The following is an 8112-nucleotide window of genomic DNA, read 5'->3' on the forward strand; positions in this document are numbered from 1 at the left end:
GAGTGTCTACCACTTTACTTTTTTGTTCCATAACCTTCTGGATATTGTTTTATATAGTTTAAAATGACAGCAGCAGCAATGGCGTGTTGCAAGAGACCACGTTAATGCAGTTCAACAATCCCTCTGCGTTCAGAGAGAGAAAACTTTTTTGCCTTTGACATCAAGATATCATGGCAGTGTGAAAACCTGACAGAAAACAACATTGAATCCACATTTTTGCCATGATTTTGGCTTGTAAAGGCTGTGCTCTTGATCAAGAGGAAGAGCCTATTTCATTTTAAAGGTGACCTATTATGCTTTTCCCATTTTTCTGACCTATAAATGTAGTTACAATGTTGTATTCTCGTGTTAAACGATGCCGAAGTTTCAGATAATGAGGTTTTCGTATTTGGAAGTGACCCCTAAAAGAAGTTTGGGATGGCTAAAAACGCTTGGTTTCAGAAGGCGTGGTAAAACTGCCCCTTTGTGATGTCACAGAGAGGCTGACTTCCTTACATGGTTCATAGTTTGGATGCACTTTGAGTGTGTGACCAATCACAGTGGAGTGGGCATGCCCGGAGGTGAGCCATGGGTGGAATAAATCGAATTAATATGTACATTTGTGGCAGGAAGCACAAATTAAAAGGAAATAGGTGAAGATTCTGCAAAATCTAAAAAGTTTTCTGTGCTGGTTATTGAGTGTAGCTGCTCTATAGGAAACCACGACTCAATACAAAGGATGGAAAAATGAGCATAATAGGTCCTCTTTAATGGTTTAATGAATTGCTTACTCAAAAAAAATTGTGTCACTCCCTTTACTTCTTTTTGCATTTTGAAGCTCTACTTAGAACCTCCTTAAGATCCAAAGGTGCAAAATATAAATTCTTGCAATATTTTCACTGGTCTTAAAATTTTGATCTGGAGTGCATATCATCATTCGCAAAGGACCTTAGATTTCTAATGTGAAAATAGCCTTTTATTTCAAATGAAAGGCAAAGCAGCAGATAAACATGCTGAGGAAGTGCATAGTGGTGCCTCACAGAACGTGTAAGGCCCTTCCATGCAAGAATACAGGGGCTTAAGTCGTCTTAACTACTATTAGCTGAGCATTGAGTTGTGAATGTGTTGCCTGGACTAGTGGAGTGCGGTAATAATGTGTGGGCTGTTGGGGTGGGGGTTAATGAGCAGCTCCGTGACCTCTGTCACCCTGCAGGATGGCCGGAGGGAGCCGGGGAGAGACAAACAGGAAGACCGGGTGACTACAAGGCCCCTCCGACTTTATGACACACTAGTGGTCACATAAGAAAGATAAATTACCACATACATACTATGGATCTTCAATAAAATAGAACATATGGTATTATAGGAACATTGCAGGAATTGATTGAATTGCTCATGTTCATGTATAGACCTGTGTCATAAGAAGGCAGTGGCGACAACATTGACTGTTTCCTCACAAATGGCGTAATAGGGACAACATTGCCACCTGCCGGTTGGAGTGCAGACTGTCACCGCATTTTAGGCATCAACACTGGAGCAACATTAACTTTGGATTAACACATTTTGGCTAACCAAAAGTAGCATTTAAAGTAGTTGATACATACTCTGAAATAAATTAAGTGTAGTACATATTCTTAATATCTAAATTTAAATGCTCTAAATGCAATATACTAAGTTCTATGTGAAGTATTTCCATAATGCCTCATATTAACTCTCTAACAAGATCTCAGTGTATAGACTGGTCATATATCTCATCTCGTTTCATATTATCTACATACTGTATTGTATATAACTCTGGGAAAAACTGTTGATTTTTGTTAATACTTGGGTTGTTTATATTGTTTATTTTTCTATATTGTGTATTTTGTACTGCTTAACTGACTCTGTACTCTTGCTGCTGTGCAATACAAATTTCCCCACTGAGGGACGAATAAAGGCATATCTTAATCTTAATATTAAATGCCAGGCATTAATTGTTTTACTTGCAGTTTGTCATGAACTTTGTCAAATAACATTTTCCAATTAAAAATACAACAAAGTTACCTCATTTTCACAATTTCTCAGATGGTGCTTTCAAAGACAATCCAGGTCTTCACGGGCCATTTTTTCCATGACTGGAGCAGGTCCAAAGCATCTGTGGGAATTTAAGCACCAATGACAAAAGTGCAAACTGAAAGTAAATATGCAGTACTTCCTTAGATTATACTGTGTATAATATAATATAACACAATATAACATGGCTAAAAGACGAAGTGAACATAAATATCATGCACATTTCCAGCAACCAGCATTACAAGTTAACAAACCAACTAATTACTCGATTGACACTGAACTATATACCATAATTTCTAATTAATAATGAAGATTTTCCCATAGAAAACTTGTTTCAATTGATTACATTTTAATATATTATTTATTTTTTTACTTACTTTCGCTACATTTTCAAAAACTAATTCAAAAACTGCTTTTTTTCCCCTGCAAGGATGCTAACACACGAGTACTTACATTGTTATGTCCTTTGCATTTTAGACATCAAAAAATGTCAATCAAAGCAACAAAAGCCATCAACTTCTGCAACCATTGTTTTTTTTAATAGAAAGATTTTTATATTTTTTAAACCAGACAACCAGATGCCAGACATTTTTGGATATATTTAAAAAAAAAACAAACAAAAGAAACCAACATGGACAACATGGAATTACATAATTTTGACTGTGTGTGTGTTTGTGTATGTGTGTGAATGTAGTGGTCTCATATACATCATATATTTATATCTTTTATATCTTTGTCTCTATCTTTATCACCTAAAAGTGCAAATTCTCAGAATAAGATTCACCTGCTTGTGGAGTTAAAAGAAACATGGTGACTTATCAAAAATAAAAAAGGAATTAACTCACAAGAGTCACACCGGGTGAGGAAACTGTTGCTTCACTTTGTTAGTTGATATTATTCCATTCAAATGTATTATGTCAATAATTTTACATTTGGTCACATAATCAAAGCTAAGTGGAGCATAAGTTTGATGCCTGATGTGACTCTGTGTTTGTATACAATTTAACATCCCAGCATGATATTGGGAAATATTGAGACACTTTATTAAGCCCCGCAGAAACCCCTACGAAGATCACACTACAATCACAAAGATTCTCCCAGGTTAAACCATTTACTCAACTTGGAGGTGTCAAGGCCCCTCAAAAAAACCCAACCTGTGCTGATTTGCAGAAAGTGCTCGATGCCTTGTACTACACAGGTGTTTAACATTCAGCACAGCTTTACAACTGCTATACAGGTTTGCTTTTTCAAGCTAAAAGGAGTTTCCCAAAACGAGATCACTTTTCTCCCAACTATGCAATCAATCATATGCTGAGAAAAATATGGCGTCCATCTTCCGGAGATTTGAGGCAGCTTTTTTTTTTGCACCACAATCCCACGACTATTCAAGTTTATTTTGTCATGAGGGGAATTTAAGAGACAAGAAAACAAAGCAACAAAAACAAAGAGCACACACATGTACACAACAGAGGATGGCCTTTTTCGCAAAGTGCTAATGTTTACAATCGCAGAAGCTGAGAAGTAAAAGGTAGTCTGCGGAGTATGAACGGGGGGGGGGGGGGGGGAATCACAGTATGAAGATATGGAATGTGTCCTCCAATGCTTTAAGTGGCTGTTCATGACCCTTCTGTCCATCCCCTTTCTTTTCTAGGGGAGAGGTCTGCCTCCCAAAATGTACCAAATCAATATAAAACTTAAGGAGCCCATCCCTCCTTTACACAAGCGGGGATGTGTCTGATAAACAGAAAGGAAAGACATGGAGAGGAAGGCATGATCACAAACAAAGCAAGCAAGCCAATGCATAGCAGTGTTATATTCCACCTGAGAAGTACTTGCAAATGAGGCAAAAAGGAGACTTGGAACCACACATGCACTACCCCCTCCCTGAAAAGCGTCAAACAGCTTCCTCCCCCCACACACCCGTATCGTATCCCCCTGCAACCTTTGGAAGGGAAAAAAACAACAAAAAACAAGTGCAATTTGGGGTAGCCCACCTTTTGCTAGGACCTGGGGGGCGGCCCATCATTGGGGGTGTCGTCCAACCTTTCTTACAAACTGGGGTGGATCACACCTTTAGTAACTGAAGATAGGCCATTCTTTGGGGTGCCCTCCCCTTCAAAATTAGGGCATCTTTCATTTGGACTTGGGAACGCCCCCCTTAAATTATGATTAGAGGGTGGCCCATCTTTCCGTAGGACCTGGGGGCAGTTCGCGTATCAGTTCGCCACAAGAAAACTCTGTTTAGTGCCTTGCCGCCTGATAGGAAACACACTCCTATAATAATTATCAAGTAGATACGGTCGCCGCCCGTGGAGCAGCACCCTTCCTAGCGTCTGCCGCCACAAATCCCCATAACAGTCAACTCGCCTGGCCTTTTTTTTAGTCCTTATCATTGTTGGTGGTCATCATGTTTTATGGCTTTCTCAGATATATTCAACAGAAACATTTTATAAGACAAGAGAAACAGACGTCAAGGTCCGTGTTTGGGGAAGAAAAAAAAAAAAGACTCAGAAAGTGGGGACGCACTGGCTGCACAATTCTGAGTTTATCGGCAAAGAAGGTAAGAATAAAAATAATGAATTCAAGTAAAGCTTAACAATTATCGCTGCTAATGAGCCAATCAGCTCGTTGTTTGGTCTGAAAACACGGGCAGAAAAAATAACACAAAATAGGGTTGTTGTGTGTTAAAAGCACAAAGCGGAGGTTTGGTCAAACTGGGCTCGTGCACAGTAAGGCTCACCTGGTGGGAGTGAGCCGGAGCTCCACATTGCAAAATAAGCTGCTTGCACTAACACAATCACAAGCATTGATTTATCAGTTGGACTGAACATAAATATACATGTCATCTCTTGGTTTCACCACTTTGTACACGCTGCGACCTTCACAGCCACCAAATATTTCTAATGTTCGTCATGAGAGGCCTTGCTACATTCCTCCAGCTCCAATGGTAGATTTGGAAAACTCGCACAAAACAAAGCACACCTTGATTGGTTTCTTAACATGTCTTGTGTCCTTTGGTTTTAGTTTGCGTTGATTGATTACTACTTCTACAGGGGAGAGGTGGCTGGCTCGTGTCCACACGGAAACCCCCCCACAAGCAGGACAAGAACATTTAAATTAGTGCAAACGTTCGCGCTACGTTCAGCTTAAAGCACCACTTCCAGTGCTATCAGGCTTTTAAATCACAGACACCTACCCAGGCACCCGTTTCCGCCACCCTCCCGGCACTGTAAGCTCCCTAAAACGTTACTGTACCCCCCTTTTTCCCGCATGCACTCATCACTCACACAGATGTGTTGTAGCGTAACAACTTCAAGCCAAGTCAGAAAATACTTTACATCCTTAAAACCTGTGATTCTATTCTGCACAACAAACAGCAAAAAAAACCCAGACAAGGCCAAGTGTGGACTAATTAGACTGGCCAATGAGGGGACGAGTTAATATCAGGATGCTTTCACTACTGCTTTTCAGGTCCCAATCAGTTGATGGCTTTGTAAACTCAGTCCGTTTACCCTTTGAAATTGGTTTCTTTCCAAACCAGTCAACATACTGTAACATGGCATAACTATATAAACGATCTAGCAGGCTACAATTCGTCCAGCAATGCACTTTTGGGGGGGGGGGGGGGGGGGGGGGTGGCATCTTGAGCAAATTCATTGCTATCAACATTTGTGTTGGCTCAAACCTTATCTGACAGTTTTTCAGTTCAAGGTTGGATCACTTTATCCAAGACACACAAGAAGCACAGCAACTGGTTGACTTGGTTCAAGCTTGATGACGAGGGAGTAAAACGGACTAGAGTTTATTTCAAATAAACCAAAAGGTGCTAGCAACAGGAATATGAAGGTCCAAATACACAGGTTTAGATGGCTCCTAAGTTATTTAGAGTCCACACGACTCAAGGCTGTCCAGACGTCAGCTCGCATTGTTCTGAACATTGCAATTATCAACCTCGTCTTTATATGACAACAGGGGCGCAAAGAAAAATAAACAAAAAGTACACTCTCAAGGCCCAGACAGCCACCGACAATGCCAGTGAGGGTAAACCAAGATTTATGCAAATGTGCACCCAGAGAGCTGTGAAGTAAACAAGCGACTGTCCAACGAGGTGTTTTACAACGATTGGGCCAGTTATAACCACAAACTTAGGCGGGGAGTCGCGGGAACAGACGGAACGTTGTTTGTTTAGCTTTGTCCCGAGACCCTCCCACTCCATCAGAACACAAAACACATTTTCTGCTCCCTCTCTATCCTTAAGACATATGGACAGTTCACCAACAGCTAACAAGTGCAATCAGTTACATATAGTAAGGTCACAAAACCAAGCCTCTCTTTCAGAGCACTCAAGTCCAGATTTTTTTTTTGTTTGGCAGCTTTGTCGTCAAACCTGAAAAGAACAAAAAAAGGACCCTTAAATTTTTAGAATTGACGATCTCATTTGCAACTTTTTTTTTTCTCAAAAGTACCCGTTTTGTTGCCAAAAGTGCTCTTACATAGAGTAACAAAGTGCATTCTGAACCTGCCTCATTTCAAATGAAGGTGCAATTAAGGACAGAAGTACAGCAGAGATGAGCTTCAATCACGCGGACACGGGCCTTGGTTTGATAGTTTGGAAAACTGTGCATAGTCTATGTAGGGTAGGGCATAAAAAATGGCATTACCTGAATTCTGTGTGGAATTGGTGATTGAAGCAATTGAGGGAAACTGGAATGCACTACTTGGTTGTAACCAGCAGAGGCGCTGTTGATTCTCCCACAACTCAATACAACAAAAATCTGCTAAAATTGCCCGTCTCTATTTAAAAGATCAAGAGATCTGTAAGTCGATGGAAAAAAAACTTGTGCGTGCTGGAAGAGACTGCAAAGTGCACTGAGGCTGGCAGCTCAAGGTGCATGTTTGAACAGGCCGGGGCTGACTCACACATTGGTGGTGTGGCCAGAGGGACCCTGTGGCTACCACACACACACATATACACACAGGCATGCACATTAAACTGCCAGCCCCCCGAGAGTCCTACCCACGGTAACACCAGGCTCTATTATAATCATATCTCTTATGGGCATTAGAGGACCACAGAGAGGGAGCGGCCTGCTCTGATCTCCCCCCCGTCCCCTCCCACTCGTCCTGCATGGAAACGTGGCTGAGCTGGGGGAGATTATTTTTTTGGAATGCAACACACATGGAGAGATCCCCCTCCTTTCCCTGGTTCCCTTCCCCCATCATGAATCAGCTGCAGATGCACTCCTATTTGGCCTCTCGACTTGGACAGGTCTCTTCATCACACAGGTTAGCTCACGGTTGTGTGGTCCTTATGACAAAAAAAAACCAAAAACAACAACCCCACTTCCTTAAATATACCACCCCCTCTTTTTGTTGGATGTCTTTAGTTAAGCTGTGCAAACATAGAAAAAAAGGTGCTAATCTTTTCTCTTCATCACGCTCATTTCTCTCATTTGGGCTCCCTGTCGTTCCCTAACCTGCGCCTTGTCACACAAGGACTCACTGCACAAAGTGAAGCACATTCATTCATTCCCATTCCTCATCCGATTGGGCGGGAACTGTCAAGTGTTGGTTCTTTTTTTTTTTTTAAGAAAAAAACAAACAGGTGACTGCGTTATCGCGCAACAAACATTCATACAGGCCCAATACAACATTAAGCCCATGAGGAGAAGCCAGAATGTTAAGCACACCTCAGCGTTAACAGGGATGTCATATCGCCACATGCTGTATATACATGTATACAATTATAAAGTGTCAAGTACCCAGTCAACTAAAAACAGGAACAAAACAAAAAAAAATTAAGACAAAAGCCCAAAACGATGAACTGAAAATGCAGGGCTGTGAGAGCAGTGGTAGCTTTTAAAAAACACCATCTCTTCAACCTGCAACCCTTGAGCCTCCACTAATGTGGATTTGACTCGCTGATCAATTGCAACTGTAATTTCTTAGAATGCATTTTTTTTCATAGAGTAACACTTCAATCAAACCTTGTTTGACTCTTTCTGGAGCATTTGGAGAGCAAGTGAGCGAGAGCTGTTGCATCACAAGTGTGGTGAGTTTTCCTTGCATATGCCATATTAT

This window comes from Doryrhamphus excisus, chromosome 5 (assembly GCF_030265055.1).
Source record: "Doryrhamphus excisus isolate RoL2022-K1 chromosome 5, RoL_Dexc_1.0, whole genome shotgun sequence".
Lineage (NCBI taxonomy): Eukaryota > Metazoa > Chordata > Actinopteri > Syngnathiformes > Syngnathidae > Doryrhamphus > Doryrhamphus excisus.